The sequence below is a fragment of the Spermophilus citellus genome (genome assembly GCF_964194105.1).
Source record: "Spermophilus citellus genome assembly, chromosome: 4".
Taxonomy (NCBI): Eukaryota; Metazoa; Chordata; class Mammalia; order Rodentia; family Sciuridae; genus Spermophilus; species Spermophilus citellus.
The window spans coordinates 59,113,293-59,132,142 of NC_138185.1; positions in this window are offsets into that span (position 1 = coordinate 59,113,293).

Below are 18,850 nucleotides of genomic sequence, written 5' to 3' on the forward strand. Positions count from 1 at the left end.
GGTGGATCTCAGATAACACTGTTTATGGACTGTCATTCATCTTTGTAACTCAGATACCCTGAGATACTTGGGTGGTTATAGTGGGCTAGTAAATTTCTCTGTTCTTAAACTTACTTTCTGCCCATAAACTATTGATTAAATGAAGGACTATTGATTAAAGGGAAGATGAAAGCAGTGATGAAAATACACGTATTAATAAGCAATAAGAAAATATAATTGTTTACTGAGCTTCAGTGGACTGGTAAAGTAAAATTTACCTCATCCAAGTTCCTGTAAAGTGTAACAAGGTGAATCTAATGATTCAAAACCCAATACTAGGAAAGGGAAATACAGTGAGAATTATTCTATTTGTCCTGTCTTAATTTATTGGTAATAAGATAATCTATCTGTACCCATAATATTGTATTTGTGAAAAAGTGCCTTCCAGTATTATCCTGCAGCTTATAGTTTAGAAGTAAATTATAACATTTGTAAAATATTTTAACTAATTGTGTGTGTGTGTTTGCATGTGTGTGTACATATGTGTGAGAGGGATAGAGAAACAAAGACAGAGATTGCAAATCTTCAAGCTGCAAATCAGTCCACAAAAGCAGATTTTTTTGTCTGCTCCTTATGCTGAGAGAAATTATTCACTTTCCATCTACAATTTACTATGTATTCAATATAAAATGTCATATGAAGTATATGTCATCTTGGAAATTGTTAATAATTTTTCACATAGTTAATTTCCTTTTTTAAAAATAATTTTTCACATAGTTAATTTTCAAGTAAATAATGAGTTGCATTTTAATGGAAAAGGGTGGATATTTGCTTTTATGTGTAATTACTGTTAATTATAAAAGAATGTCAAGGAAGAGCCTTTCTGCCTCCTTTTTGGTAAGGACTCCATCATTGAGAACAAAACCATGTTCTATGAACCCTGGAGTCTTGTTGTAGTAAAACATGCCAAAACTTGTTCTGTCAACATTATTAATAAGCCACCTCCAGATTATAAAGGAAGGGATGGAAAGGCATGGAGGGACCATATCTTTAGGGAGCAGAGTCAGTTATATTTTCTTATCTTTGAGACAAAAACTTCTAGGGTCTTGTTTCTACTAATTTGATGGGCAGTTATATCATTTAAGAATAATGATAATTTCACCTCTTTTTCAATCATCATGACTTTTTCTTCTTTTTCTTACCTTGTTTTAACACCTAGGACCTCTAGTACAATGGAAATTCTGAGCACTTCCCTAGCTTGTACAAGGCATACAATAATAGCTAAGGTATTCACCACCCCACTGGCTGGGAATGCTAGTTGCTGACTCCATGTTCAGTAATTACCCTCAGTTGAAGAAAACCCCCCAGTTCAAGTTTGCACTTCCTCCCAGTTGTAGCACAGATCCACTGAATGATAATGTAGAGGTGAGAGGTTTAGCCTTTTTGACCCTAGGCAGGCAATTCTGGAGTGATGACCCATTTCAATACTCTTCAGGTGAACTTAGAATGGTGTTGATGGCTTCTAAATGGCATTTCTCTATCTGAACAGTCCTACATCCTTTCTGACAGGAGTTGATTCTGAGGGCACATCCCAATAAACTTTCTGTGTGCACGTCTCTGTCTGTGATTCTGTCCCAAGAACCTGACCTTGGATGCACTCTGTGCTCTGTAGTCTCTAACTTTGTATTATGGACATCATTAGAGATGGTGCTAGATGAAATCAATGTTACTAATATCCTGATCCAATTCAATGTTTATGTGATTTAGAAATAAATTTTATGATATACCATGAAAAGTAACAGAGATTTTGAAAAAAATAAATTCCTGAGTTTGGGAGATGCTTTCACTGTGAAATGAATTTATAAATCTAAGAAATCTAGTAAATGCTGGCCTATAGGGTCATTTCCAACCACTTGCTCCTCACCTTTAACCTTGTATCACAATTTATCTATGACCCCACAGTAAGCTTTGCGCCTGTAGGTGTTTTGTCCTATATTCTCTGTTTTTTTTTTTTTTTTATATAGCCAAGTGAAGTGGCACCAGGAGAAAGCCCTTTCTAACAGTTATGTTGAGGTAATTCACATGAAAGGACCATCTCCAGAACTAATTAACAAGGTATGATGCTTATGTAACCCTTTCTAATCTAGCATTTCAACCTAAAAATATGTTTTTTTTTTCCTTGCAATGGGGATCAAACCCAGGACTTTGCACGTGATAGGCAAGTTTTCTATCACAGAACTATATCCGTTAAAATACTTTTACAGTCATACATATTTATGGGGTACAGTGTGATAATTTGATATGTGTATACAGTTTGTAAAATCAGGTCAGGGTAATGCTATCTTCATTAGCATTTTAATCTCTTTACGCATCATTATTTTTTGTTGGGAACCTTCAGACTTCTTTCTTCTAGTTCTTTTTAAAATATACAAAAAATATTGTAAACTATGTTCACCTTTCTACTGTGCCACAAATTGCTAGAACTTATTCCTTCGATCTTGCTGCTTTTGGATACCTTTTGTTCAACCTTCCTATAATCTTCCCATTCCCTGACTTTTCTGGCCTATACTAACCATAAATTTTACTCTCAATTCATGTAAAGTCAATGTTTTCAGCTTCCACAGGTGAGTGAAAACATGTTAGTATTCTTTCTTTCTGTACCTGACATTTTAATTTAACAGAATGTCTTCTAGTTCCATGTAAGTTCAGAGCTTCTACTTTGATAGGGAAACAAGAAAAGGGCAAAAATGGTGTGTGATAGTAGAGTACTGTCCAGAACACTTTTTTGTTGGTTCAGAAATTTTCTATAAGTACAGATGTCCAAATCCAGATTTGAGATGTCAACCCAACTCAGCTTCAGTTATTTGGGGTTTATTGGCGAGGGTCTGTCTCCTGTAGGCTTTTGGGCTTCCTTAGTGGCCTGATAACAAGCTCAGGACTTTGAAGCACAGGGATAGCAATTGACTAAAGTAAACAATTGACTTTATCAAGGGTAAAGGTCCAAACAACCTACAAATTACTGCATTGCACAATCCTGTAATTGGTTCATGATTATAGTTGGTGCAATAGAATTTGAAAGAGGACTAGCTTACCCTGAGACATTTTGGAGTGGGGAGAGAAGGGTCTGTTAATGGTTTAGATGTAATGTATCCCCCTAAAGTTCATGTGTAAAACAATGCAAGAAAGTTTACAGAAGAAATGATTGGGTTACAAGAGCTGTAACGCAATCAGGGAATTAATCCCCCCAATGGGATTAACTGGGTGATAACTGAAGGCAGGTAGGATATGGCTGGAGGAGGTGGGTCACTGGGAGTGTGCCTTTCCAGTATTTGGCCAGTAGAGTCTGTCTCTCTGCTTCCTGATCATCATGTGAGCTATTTCCTTCTGCCACACTCTTCTGCCATGTTGTTCTGCCTCACCTGAAGCCCCAAGATATGGAATCTGCTATCCATGGATTGACACCTTTGAAATCATGAGCCCCTAAATAAACTTTTTCTCCTCTAAAATTGTTCTTGTCACATCTTGTAGTCATAGCAGTGAAAAAGCTGATTAAAACAGAATCCTTCATTAAGGAGTTCTGACCTTGAAACAGTCCAATAAAATAATGGGTCCTTGAATAGAGTTACATGATGAGAGTTCCTTAAAAAAATTAGAGCTTCTAAAAGCATACATTTATAGCTTTGTGTTATTTCCACTTACAGATTTTTCTAGTGTAAAATTTAGTTCTAGAGAATAAGGCACAACTTCCACCATGGGATATTGAGGAAACCAAACCCAGATGTGCTAAATGAAATGTAGTCAAGATAATTTAACAAATGCCTTCAGAAGAATAATATGTTCTCTACACAAAATAAATTCTCTATCACAAAGAAATTTGTGGACATGTTGTTCTATTCAGTATTAATATCTTTAGGTGAATCACTCCTCTCTACTCAGTGTGGTCCTGGAAAGCCTTCACCCATGATATGCCCAACTTCTGTCAGTACTCTTAGACCACAGCTGTAGGCTTGTGACCCAGTCTGGGCTGATGATAGAACTCTGCCTCCTTAGATCCTAATATTTGTTCCAAATGGGCACACTATCTAAGCCAGGACAAGCAGAATCTTCTCTTAGATTGTTTCATGATTTTTAGAAGAAACAATACCTGTTTATATTGGTGTTTTGAAACTAAGAAGAGCCAGGCATGGTGGCACATGCCTCAAATCCCAGTGGCCTGGGAGGCTGAAGAAGGAGGATTGCAAGTTCAAAGCCAGCCTCAACAATATATCTATGTCTTAACCAACTCAACAAGGCCCTGTCTCAAAATAAAATATAAGAAGGGCTGAGTATGTCCTCAGTGGCTAAGCACCCCTAGGTTTAATCCCTGGTGCAAAAAAAAAAAAAAAAAAGTTAGTTACTTGGTGGTGACCAGTGGCTGCAAGTCTATTTATATTGTATAAAGGATAGATAAATCTATAAAACCTTCATATCAAATAAAATGAGAACTTAGATATAGGTACAAAGGAAGATCTCTGATAGTATTTCTTGAGTCATTGAATTCAAGGAATGACTGAACATTTAGCTAGCTATTCCCTTGGACATTTCAATTAATGAGACAATCAATTCTTTTCCTGCTTGTTTATTTGAATTGGGTTTTTAAGTTACTTTAAGCTAAAAATATTCAGTCTAATGTAACAAGTTATTTGGATGAGTTGTGCCTGAGTTGAATTGATACTGCTTAATTCACCCTCTTCACCCTTTCTATACCTTATTCAAGTCAGACTAATCTAGGAGCACTGCACATAGTTGTGTTATTTCTATCTAATGGGGGACATGTGCCAGGAAGGTTTTCCTAAATCAACTTCTTTAAGGGAAGAATCTGCAGTGACCAGTAGTTCACAAAATCCCCATTGAGCCCTGCTCTATCCATTTAAGGAAAACGTGAAAGTACCAAGTGAATAATTACAGAGTCATGTAAATGGTGACATAATTAAGAATACAAGCTCTGCTTAATAAAAATAAAATAAAATTCCTCAAGAATATGATGATATACAGAAGTTGTAAGAAAGTGAGTGTAGAGACAGCTATAGAAGTTCATTTTGATGATAATAGGAAGGATTCCTTTATGTATTGGTGCTTTTTCTTTTTTGCCTATGTAATGCACAAATTTGTACTTTCTGTCCTGGGGCAGAGCTGAACAGAGATGTAATGGCATAGGGTAGAAAAGCTGTGACTGAGAGGTGACACATTCTAATACACTCTTCCAGTATCAGAAACCAGAAATAAATTGGAATTCCAGAACTTCTCTTCTCAGTGATGGACACCCAGACCATGAAAATGAGGGAAGCTATATATAAGAAATTGTCTATATTTTACCTTAAAAGTGCCAATTTTAGCCTGGCATGGTGATGCATGCCTGCAATTCCAGCAACTTGGGAGAAGGCAAAAGGATCAGAAGTTCAAGGTTAGCCTCAGCAACTTAGCAGGGCCCTATGCAATTCAACAAGACCCTGTCTTAAAATAAAAATAAAATAAAAAAAAATAGAAGTATATTATTAGTAATATATTAGTAATTTAATAATTCTATTTCTGTTACCACTCATAATAATGCTAGCATTGTTAGTAAAGGTATACTTACCAAAAAGTAAGTACCACAGTATGTGATTTACTAGACAAACTCAGGATCTTCATAACATTTATCAACTATTTCAACATATCTGTATAATATTTCCTTATTATACAGATGATGGAAATGAGTCACAGAGATGCTAATTAACTTGCCCAAGGCCACAGAGCTAGCATATGTGGAAGCTGGGATTTGAATCCTGAGCCTTCAGCACACTGTGTGCTTTATTTCCCCAAAAGGGATTACGCTGAATTTCTGCTTTATATTTCTGCCTTTCCACTAAGAAGGCAAGTATCAGGTAACAAAAAGGGCTTCTGAAGTCTTTTGTTCATCTTTCTCTGATTTCTTTCTCAGGACATCAATGAGGTAAGAGTTCATTTTTGGTGTGGCAAACTTCAGGGCTTCTCTGAAGCTCTGGGTTGTTCCTGTGTTCACAAAATTAAAATCCATACTTAATGAAAATTATTCTTTTATGAAAGTTGGTTCAATGGCCTCATGTTCACCCTATTAGTGAGGGAGGGATTCCCATCTTGGGTGAGGGGAGTGGAACACACACGAAGACACCCATAATAGGACCCATGAGACCAACAGCAGTTTATTGGTATCATCTACTCACAGCTCAGGGGAGGAGGACACTGTATGTGACCCAGGGCCACAGACACTGCACTCAGCAGAGTGCAAAAGCATATCTTTAGAAGGTAGTCTACTGTACCAAGAGGGCAAGGTGATCTGGTTCAAACAGATGTGAGTGGCCTGTCAGAACAACCTACTACTAGGATATAAGTGGGAACTTGCACTGGTCCTTTAAGGGAGGTGGTTGGGCTAGGGGATCTTAGCCATGGCAGCCGCGTTGGGGTAAATACTTGTAGTTAGACCATTCAAAGTCCTCCCAGAAAAGGCAGCATGTGATATAGAAGTTAATTTTAGACTTTACAACACAATCATGTACATGAATGTCTTTACTAGGGTCTTTAAAATAAATCAAAAGAAAACCCAGAAAAATAGCCTTTCATATGTTTGGATGAAATTGATTGAGATGACTTTCCCTCTAATAAAAAGGGTTATAAGGATGATAAATCATTAATCATAAATAATGGGTAGAAGCATTGATTCAAAACTGTGTGATCTTAAAGTCTTTCTTTAGCATTGCTTTGAGGATTCCTCAATGTTTTATTAAGACGTTCAATTTAGGGGGCTAGGAGAGCCAGAAGAAAATATCTAACATCTTCCTTGAAGGTCCTCCATCATGAGTGTGACTCTAGACTGTGGATAGCTGCGTGATATTGGCAAGTATTTCCATTTTGTAAGTCTTAATTGCTTAAATCTCAAAATAGATCTTACAATATCTTTCTCAGAAAATTTTATGAAGTTTGAGTCCTAGAGCATATAAATGAGCTGGCACTTCAAAAGACTCAATAAACATTAGTTCTTTCTTTCTGCCCTTTCATTTAGCAAACCCTTTTTACCTCTATACATTATTGACCATTTTTAGTTGCTATCTTGCTATATTACTAAGTACATAGTAATTCAATCTCATGTCATCCATGAAATGTCCAAAGTCTCAAAGTTGAGACAAAGGAAGTCACCAGAGTGGAACAAAAATGGCAACACTCTCTGTATTCCATTTGCAACATTTAAATTCTAAATAATGACTGATGGTACTGGTGGTAAGTGAAATGTCAATATTACAGTAGTTTATCAAATATCTGTTTGCTAGGTCGAGCTAAGGGGAAATGAAACATAAGATATTGCCCTATATTTATACTCCAAGATAGTTCTATAGTATCTTTATATTAACAGTAAGTTTTAATTTCACATTTCACCTAAATATGGAGCACTTGTTTTATGCTAGTGATTCTATCAACTGTCTATTAAACATCTCCATTATGATAGTCCATTAGTACCCAAACTTAATGTCAATATTGAAAATCTCATATCCTACCCATCACCCAAATTCTCTGTCTTTTCTTTGCTCCTTTTTAAATGAAGGACATTTCTAAATACATGGCAAGCTAAATCAGAACCAGGGCTTGCTCACTGACCCCTCCTCTCTGACACCTGTCATATCTGATCATTCCAATAGTTCTGTCAATCCTTATTCGTAAATCCACTTTTGTCTTCTATTCCAGTGCCTCTCCCTTAGATCAGACTACATTTGGCTCTAATACAAATAAAAGCATTTTATTATATAGATTTTCATATGTCAACTTACATTTTTATTTGATTTCTATGTACTAGGAGATTGAAGATGTTTTTGCACCAGAAAGTTGGTATAGGAAGAAATATGGCATAGATCCATTTTAGTCCATTCCTTACATTAATTACAACTAAAATCTCAGAACAAACTGCAAAACAACTGTTTGAGGACTTTGTGAAAGTAAACAAAAGCAGGTACCATTTAGCAAAACCATGGAGAAGCAACTGCACAAAGGTAAGTTTTATGATATTTCTTCCTTCCTGGCATGCAGTGTCTCTCATGCCCCAGTCATCATTACACAGTATGGCAGCAGTGATGAAGCTTTCAGCTAAACTTCTGAGAGGAACCCCATCATTACCGACAAAGGAACAATGCAAAGAGGTCCCCAAAAGTCAGATATTATTGGGGAGATGCTGGAAGGGAGAGGAGAGATTCCTCTAATTCTATGTATAAGTGTATAGCCTAAGCCTTGACCTATACACACGTGCATAGACATATACTAGTTTAGTTATGGCTGGCAGAAGTGAAAAGTTGAATAACACATGAAAGTCTTTCAGCTCAGTCCCTGATGACTATGCATCTGGAATAAACATAAGCCAAAGTGGGGGAAGCTTGGAGAACTGAACTGAACGACCTGCACAAATGCTGACCAACTTATAAGCTGTTCACACACTTTAGAAAGACTCAAATAATGTAACAAAGACTTAGAAATCTGACCTAATAATTGATCCATTCCCAGAGAAAAGACACAATTTATTATTTAACCTAACAAGGTTGATCTCCTGATAAAAGTAAAGCTTTAGCATTCTCCAGTACATTTTGACAGGATCCAGGGTACAAAAACATAACATTCACATGTTCAGGGTATAATTCAAAATTAACCAATACAAAAATAGAACCAACAGCAAATGTATACAATTTAATAAAAGCATGAAAGCAAAAATAAGCATATGACAAACCTGAGATTACACAAATGCTGGACATAGAAGACAAATTCCTTAGAAAAGCTTTTAATAATTATGTATGTAAAGAAAAACAGAATCAAGGTTATTAGTTAAAATTTAGGAATGTTATCAGACAAATAGGAACTCTATAAAGAACTAAACATGAACTTAAATTTAAGAATATAGGAAATTAAAAATTATAAAATAATCCCAATAATGGAATGGTGAAAATACAAAGAAGATTAAACAAATTTGAAGACATATAGGAACTATCCTAAGAGCAGAGAAAGAAGACACTGAAGAAGGAGCTTGTTGAGCACCATGAAGCTATCATCTGTACAGTCGAAGTTCACAATGAGAGGTGAAGGGGGTTGGCAACAATGGCTGAAAATTTTTCAAATACAGTATAGGAAATATTTATAGAAGATCACTTAATTTCAACTTTTGTAAATTTAAATAAAATAACAACTATGTATATTATAATCAGCTCCAACCAAAGATAAGGAAAAAGTTTTGAAAGCAGATAGAAAATAAAACGGCATTACGTATAGAGAATAAGAAAGATTTGAATGATGGGTTGCTCTTTAAATAATTTTAAAGTACTGAAAGGAAGAACTGTCAACTCAGAATTCTATTTCCAGTAAAAATGTTCTTCTAAAATGAAGGTGAATAAAGAAACTTCCAGATAACAGGAAACTTTATTTTATATATTTTATATATATATATATATATATATATATATATATATATATATATATATTCAGCAGATCTGTCTTATAAAGAAACTTCCAGATAACAGGAAACTTTATTTTATATATTATATATATAATATATATAATATATATATATATATATATATATATATATATATATATATATATATATTTATTCAGCAGATCTGTCTTATAAGAAATGCTAAAATAATTTCTTTAAGCTGAAGGGGAAAGACAGAAAGAAACTTGATGCTCAGGAATAAAGGAAAATTCACAAAATGTACACAGCAGGGTAAATATGAATGAATACCATTGTCTTCTTAAACAACAACAAAAAGTGTATGACCATTAAAGCAAAGATTGTAATAGTGTATGGTGAGGTATTTAAACTTGTATAGATGTAATCTCAGGACATATTACATCTGAAAGATGAGCAATGAGATAGGGAAGGGAACTGATAGGGTTGCAAATACATTCTATATAAAGCAATGCCATATTAACTGTAAAAGATTAAGCATGGATATTGAAATCTCTAGAGTAATAGCGAAAGGAAGTATACAAAGATATAAGCAAACTGCTTAACAATAGATTAAAATAAAACATAGTATAGAATCCTCAAGTATTTGAAAAAAGACAGAAAATGTATATAAAAATATCTGAAATAAGGACAAAAGTAAGAAAATGTTGAATTAAAAACCAAAACATATTAATGCTTATAGTGCTTGTTAATGGCTTACATAGTCCAGTTTAAGAAAAGGCAGAAAAAAATTTTCACAGTGGATTAAAAAGCAAGAACCTACTATGTGTTGCCTTAAGAAACACATTTTAAATGTTAAAAAGGCATACTAAAAATAAGTGCATGAAAAATATGTGAATGAACAGCATAAGCATTTACTCTAAATACAATAAAGACAGTGATAAAGGTAATGACTACCATTGATTAAAAGAAAGATTTCATAAAGTAAAAAGAAAATTTCAACATAATAAAGGGACAATTTTGAAGGAGACATAAAAATGATCAATATATGTGCAACTAATTACATAGCCTAAAATTATTAAAAGCAGAAATCACAGACAAGAACGTACATAGATGATCTCACAGTTCAGGAGATTTTTAACAACTGTTGGTTATTATGAATTTACAGAACTAGGTAAAATCAATAATAGAAGATTTAAACAACATCATCTCTCTATTGATGTAATTGATGTTTCAGATATTTATGTACAACAGCTACCCAATACACTTTGTTTCAAGTCCACATAGTGTATACTTTAAAATAGATCTTGTAATGAGATAGCAAACAATTTATAATAAATATAAAAAAAGACTTAAGCATACAGGTATTCCCTGACTTCCTGTCAAAGAATTCAATTCAAAATCTTAAGAAAATATCTACATACACCCAAATGTCTGAAATTAAGCAACATAATTCTAAATAATTTATGGGTGAAGTAAAAAATTATAAGGAAATTTGGAATATTTTAAATGAAAATATCAATGTCCAGACTTATGGGGTACAACTAAAAATATATAGAAATAAACCTATAGCTAATATTAGAAACAATATCTGCCATAATAATTTAAGTCAGATAATCAAAAACATATCTATATCTGTATCTATAAAAGATATAGATACATATAGAAAAATAAGAGAAGAAAAATGAGGCTATGTTAGAGCAATTTACAAGTATTTGGTTAGCAATAATCTAAATTGTTTTAAGATAATATTGTATAAATCATAGAAAATAAGTAAAAATATGTGTTTAAATCAAGAGGGATTAAAATGAACATTATTTTATATATATATACCTTATATGTGGCTCATAGTATATTGCTATTTGATTTTAATATGTCATATTTTTTCTTACACTCTATTCTTTCCTATCAACTTATTTTTTGGTTATATGTATATAACATCTGTATATTATCTGTTAATGTGTATATTAATTACAAAAATCATACCATAGTATAAATATACATTACATTTTAAATATGAAAATACATTAGTAATATCTTAACTATGTTTTAAAAGTAAATATTAACATTTTATAATCTATGTTAACATATCAATATATACCATACCCCCATATGTATCTCCATAAGTTAAGGTGGCAAGAAAGAAGAAAAAAATTAACAAAAATCACATGAGCCATATTCACCACTAAATAGCAATAGTGTCAATGTAAATACAGTTATGCCAATAATTCCATTCCACATAAACAGACTAGTCTTCCCTCTCATGGAAAGGCAGTGATAGACTGGATATGAAAAGCAATATCCAACTATAAGAAAGAGGCGTATTTTAGATAAAAAGACACAAATGAGTAGAAACAAAAGGATGAAAAAACACATAGCATTCTAACAGGAGCATGGAAAGAGCTGAAGTGGCTAAATAAATATCAGAGAGCAGAGTCTTTAAGACAAGAAACACTGCTAGAGTTCAATGTATCAGGAAGACATGACAAATTCAAATATATTCATCTAATAACATATCCTTACAATACAAGAATGAAAATCTGAAAGATGTAAAAGGGAAGATATATAATTCAACAATAAAACTTCAATACCCTGCTTTCAGCAAAGGGTAGACAGAAATATTCAATGATATAAATATTTGAGCCCCTGTGCCAATCATTTTGACCTCACTGACATTTATGCTATACTCCATCCAATGACAGCATAATATACTTTCTTTTCAAGGTCACATGAAACACTCTTTAGGATAGAATATATGATAGGCCATAAAATGAGTCTTGGTAAATTTAAAAGCATACAAAGTATGCTCTTTGATCACAAAGGAATTAAATTAAAAATCAATGACAGACAAGAAGATATTTGGCAAAACTTCAGATGTTTGGAGATTAACATATTTCTACTAAATAACCCATAGGTCAAAAGAGAAACCAGAAAAGAAATTTTATTGTATTTTAAGTGAATCAAAATAAATCATGAACTATTATGGAACATAGATAAATCAGTGAAGGACATTCATAGTTTTGAAACATCTATATTAGAAGAGAGGAAAAGTTTCAAATCAAATTTCTAAGTTTCCAACTTATAGTACTAAGAAGAGTAAATTAAACCCAAAACAGAGAGAATTAAATAATAAAGATCATACAGAACTTAGTAAAACAGAAAACACAAAAAATAGAGAAAAATCAATGAAACTAAGTTTGTTGTTTGGAAAGACCGATACAATTGAAAACCTTTTATCTGGAATAACACAAAAAAGACTCAAATTACCAAAATTGTTTTCTAAAGAAATTAAAATGATTGCTGTGGAATACTATCAACAACTTCATGCCAACAAATTAGAACACAGACTAAAGTAGAAAAATTCCTAGAAAAAATAGGAATTACCCAAACTGACACAAAAAGAAGTAAATCATCTTACTAGATTTACTAAAAAACAAAAAACAAACAAACAAAAAACATTGAGCTAATAATTCAAAATCTTCCTGCATGGATTAAGGAATAAATTGCTGGTATGTGTTACAAAATGGATAGTCTCAAAATAGTTATGCTAAATTAAGAAGGCAGGCAAAAGTATTACATATTTACCAGGAATATATGGACAATTAATTTACCTTTACATGAAATATCCAGAAAATACAAGCACTTACGGACAGATAGCAGATCAGTGGTTGCCTGGCACTGATGGTAAGAATAGGGATTGATAACAGATTGGGTCAGGAAATATTTTAGAATGATAGAAATGGATTCTAGAACTGGATTGTAGTGATCATTATGCAACTATATAAATTTACTAACCCTAATTGCATTGTACAAGTAGGATAAGTAAAACTTATGGTATGTAAATTATACTCCAGTGAAGTGTTTTTGAAAAAGAGATGATTATGACAATAAAAAATCATCACAGAGGAGAAAAAACTTACAGAACATTTTAAGACAAAGGACTTATATCAATAGCATATAAAGAACTCTTCTACTTAATAACATACAGAAGACTAAAAAAGAAAAAATATTAATATATATCACCAAATAATATATAAAGATTTCAAACAAATCAAAACATAACTTGATGTGTTTAGACACTGGGAAATACAGATTAATCTACAATAAAATGCAATTACAAATCCATTAGTTTGACTGTTAATCTGAAAGTTTGGCCCTATCAAGTAGTGGTAGGTATATTGGTAGTATATTGAGGATTTAGCGGCTGATACTTACATATACTGTTAATGAAAATATATTATGGTACAACAAGTCTGAAAAACAGTCTAATAGTTTCTCAAAAAGTTAACTGTCACCTTCTATAGCAACCCAACCATTTCATTCATAGGAATTTACTCTGCTCCTACAAAAACTTGTATGGTGTTTGAATGAATTGTCATAAGAGCTTTATTTGCAGTAGCAAGTACTTGGTGGGATAAACACAAATACCCAACAACATGTGAATGGATAAATTAAGGTGTAATCTTACAATAAAATAATACTCAGCCAAAAAAAAAGGAAAAAAAAATCAACTACAGAAACATACAAGAATAAATGTAAATCTCCATCATAACCATATGTTAAGAAAGGTATATAAAAACTGTTTATCATATAACTGTAAAAACACAATACATGATTTATTACATTTATATGACTTATATAAAGTTCTAGGTCATGCAAATAAGAAGTTTCTTGACTGCCTGGGGAGAATGTGATAGAAATCAGAGATTACATATAGGCATGAAAAAAATTTTGTCATGATGAATATCTTCATTATCTTGTAATGGCTTCACTAGAATATACACTTATCAAAACATCAAACTGTACACCTTAAATATTTGCAAATTATAGAAATTAAATAATACCAATAAAACTATACAAATATTTTCCTTAAAGAAGAAAGTCTACAGAATCTCATAGTTATCTGGAAAAGTTTCTAATATTTTAGCATGGTACACATCAAAGGTCTTTCTATTAGTCTGAATTACTTTTCATCTTATATGATAGAAAAATCTAAATGAGTAATAGTTTAAACCAGGGGTCAGCAAACTTGTTCTGAGAAAGACCAGAGATAAGAATCATAGGCATCACAGGTTACAGGATGTCAACTACTCAACTGCCTTTATAGCATGAATGCAGCCATAATCAATATCTAAATGAATAGCATTCCTGATCCAACGGACCTTTATGACAGAAACAGATGGTGGGCCAGATTTGGCTGGAAGGCCATAGTGTGTCCATCCTGGCACTAAAAATATCTATCTTAATAGGTAATACAGGACTAGGACAGTGCCTCCATCCATCTTCCAGCATTTTTGCCATCCTGAATATGTGGCCTTTACCTCCTGGCCCAAATAGCAGCTCTAGTGTCAACCACAACCATAGTTAGCCAATAAGAATGACAGGGAAGAGAAGAATAACCCCTTTGGATCCTCCTTGGAAGTTGTAAAGAGTTGTATTTGTATTTCACTCTCTGGAAATTAATCAAGTGGCCACACTTAGACACAAGGGAGGCTAAGATAAGGAGTCTTCATTCAGGTTGATCTCATGTCCAGAGAACAGTAAAGAATCTTTCATCAAGATGGAAGGAATGAGTGACAGGTCTCTGCTACACCCTTCTAAATGGAGTATAGATAACTACCTTAAATATAGGAAGGAAACATAAAAGAACACAAATTTTCAGAAAGAAACTGAAAGCTAGGTTTTTATTGTTTTTTGAGACATTGGTTTATATAACAAATTCAAGTTTCTCCTAATGACATAGCAGTGTGGCACACTGGACGCAAAGAATCCTGGATTAGAATCTGGGTTTTTATTTAATATTCATGTGAAAGTTAATAAACTTTCTCAGAATCCAGTTTTACTTACATATATAATGAACAGATTTTTTTTAACATACCCATATTTATATAATAAGACAAGGAGAGAACTGTCTTCATTTAATATTGTATGTGGTTTTAGTTTATGCTGATCCTCAAGATTGTTTCAATTTATGTGTGATTACTTTCTAGTATCTAGGATTTATGCTATGATAGCTCAGAGAAATTTCAGAATTTGGGGAACTTAGGTGCACCATAATAAAGGGTGTACATAAACCTATGTAATTGATAATAACTCTATTGCATATAAAATGAACTACTCACCATAAAATCATTCCTGAAACCAACCTGCCAACAATTCTCCAGAAATATGCTGGGTCTGAGGTTTAGGTCAGAATTTTGAGCCATCCTTCCATATGTTGCTGAGAAAGTCATTACTATCAGTGTTTTGAAAATAATTTGCAATCCTTTTTTGAGAGGCAAGAAAGTCACAAAACAGAAGGCTTAGAATGATTAACAGACATTTATTGCTGGAATACATTGTCACTGAAGGAGTGTAAAGGATGTGAGAATAACTGGTCAAGAAATGAGTTAGGTGTGTTATTCAGTGTTCTGTCACTATGACAAAATACCTAAGATGAGAACTTACAAGGAGGAAAGGTTTATTTTGGCTCATGGTTTCAGAGGCTTTAGTGCATGTTTTGTTGACTGTTGCTTTGGGCCTGTGGCAAGGAGAACATCATATGGGGAATACATGGTGAATCAAAGCTGCTTACCTCATGGTGGCCAGGAAGTGGGAGAGGAAAAAGAGAGAGCAGAAGGGACTGAGGTCCTAATATCTGTTTCAAGGGCACAACCAACACTCCAAATTCCTGTGAGTTGGCCCAACTTCTTGAACATTCACAACCCTCCCAACAAAACCACAGGAAGATGACCAAGCATTAAACACATGGATCTTTGGGTAGTGCTTTCAAACCACATCATTAATCAACTTTTACATCTAAAATCTAGTAGTCCTAGATGCTGGATATTGTAGGGGTCACAGCAGTGGACACATTTGTGTTGAAATTCTAGTCTCCCCTCTTCCTGCCATGTACTCAGTATCTATAGGACCTATGGGCATTGTGTGCTTCTGATGCTCATTCGGAGAATCAAGGATGTTAATGGGTTAAAGCACAATAGAAGGCATAGTTGTTACCGTAGTTAACACTGCAGACTAGGGAATCTAGATTGCAAGCCAAAGAAAAAGTAAAACACAGGACTGGTTTACCGTCACCCTCATCCAGCTTTTTCTGATGCCATCCCAAGTGGTATTTGGATCTACTCTTCTTCATTCATCCCAGCTTGGTACGCATGTACCCCTAACATCTAGGTTTAATTCTAGCCCCAAATTTAAGTCTGCCAATTTTCCAGCCTCTCAAATGCAGTTTCTGATTTAATTAAACTGTGGTGGGGCCTCAATTAAGCATGTTTTAAAAGCTCCCTAGGTGTTTTTAGTATGCAACCAATATTAAGGATTGCAATTTGAGAATACCGTGGCCAGGGCCATAGGCTGCCTTAATTTTCCAGCCTTTCCCTTGATGCAAACTTGGCCTTCACTGTTATGATCCAGTCTGCTCCATCTGACCATCCTCAGCATCTCTTGGTCTGACAAAATTTCCACCTCCTGCCTGAATGTGCTTATCTGTTGTTAGTGTCACATTCATTCTCTGTGCCTATCCAGATTCTGGCTGCTCTTGGTTGGTGGGTGTGCTCAAGATAAATCCAGGCTTTGTCTCATCTTCTCCAGCAGGCTGGCTGCTAAATCCTCACTCTATCCATGACCAAGACAAAGCTCAGCAGAACCTCCAAAACCTCCCTCTTCCCAAAGGAACCCCTTTGCAGAGCCAGCAAGTGACTGGTCTCCTTCACTTTCCTTAAATCACTCTCTTCTTTTTTCTTAACTCAAGGCTATAGCCATGCACCAGCATAGTTGCTCTCTTTTTGGTTGAAGAATGTAATAATAAGGGACAGAGAAAGGAGGGTGGGAGAGGGAGATTCCAGAACATATTTCCCCCATGATTTCGCCATTATTATTAAACATAAATATTTAAATTTAATATATTTTATAGTATATTTTATGTAAAAACCAATGCATTATTAGCATTCCATAAAACCTAATGTATTATTAGAATTCTATTAAAAACATTTAATATTTATTAACAAGGATTTAATATAAACCATTTAGCTTGATTAACTGCACTACCTATATATTTGATAAAATTGAAAGAAAAAAATTCATTACTTTTGTGGAACTACAAATGTTGAACTTGTGTTTTTTGAAATTCAGGATCCTGCAATTCACTTTATTGTTTGAAAGTACATATACATCTGACACATGGCTTGGATATGAAAATAAAAAGGAGAAGGAGTCTCTTTCCAGGCCACAAAAATTGAAAAACCATACAGCATATGTTTCTCCATTGTTTTCCTCAGAGCAAACTAAGAAGGAATGTTGAATTATCATTTAGTTCCATAAAGCTACAAATTAGTAATTGCCACTTGCTTTACTTCCTCTTTGTCTCACTAAATATTTCCCGAGGGGAGTTAATTAGAAACCAGAAATGGAAGGTGTGAGAGGGAGTGAACCACACTTGGGTACCATCACCTATTTTATCTTGTATTAGAGATTGACAGATGATAGAATCTATTATTATTTTATCTCCCTACTAGATATGTTGACTATTCAATGTGAGTCCTATTATGCCATTGACTGATATTTACTCAAAATTTCTGAAAGAGCATACATCTACATAATTCTAAGAACAGGAAAAAAAGTTCTAGAATAGTTCTAGATTAGAATGGCCTGTAGACTGTCAAAAATCAGTCAGAATATGCAAATATCACTGAACAATTTCCAGTTATTGGACCATAACTTAATCATTTGTCTCTTAATTAATATTGTCTTTTCTCATTTTATTTTCTATGCTAAGAAAAATATTGCAATTATTTTTTTTGTATGTTATTTCACATTTTGAATCTATGTTTTGTATTTCCAGAAATATCAACACAGGGAGAAATCAATTATCACTGAGCTTTTCAGTTATTATATAATTCTATCCAGTACACTCAATTGTGCTTGCTTCCTAAGAGAAGTAAGAGATTTTTAAGAGAGGTACGTACATTGGAAAAGTGTTATGGGGAAGCTGGGGATGTAGCTCAGTGCTATATTGCATGTTCAACATGCAAGAGGGCCTGGGTTTAAACACACACACATATGAAAACAATAACAACAAAAAAGTATATTCTGAAAGCAAAATCCAGAGCTTTACTTCATGGTGGTTCGGTTTGATAGTCTTTTTCTGAAGCACCATTTTATTAAATCCAACAGTTACTGATGCTTTTCTTGGTATTGTGTTGACAAGTGGTATAAAACTATAGGAATGTTCTATAGTTACTATACAGAGAACCCACTGAGGACTTTAGAGTTGACTAACTTGCAAAGTAAACTGGATGAATGAATGAATGAAGAATGAATAGAAATGGAAGTAATGTGTAATATGGCCACTTTTCCTGTTTGGGGACATTTGTTTGACCTGTTTCACCGGTCAATGCTCCCTGTGACTGGTTGAGCCCAGTTACATGGCTGGGGGAAGTC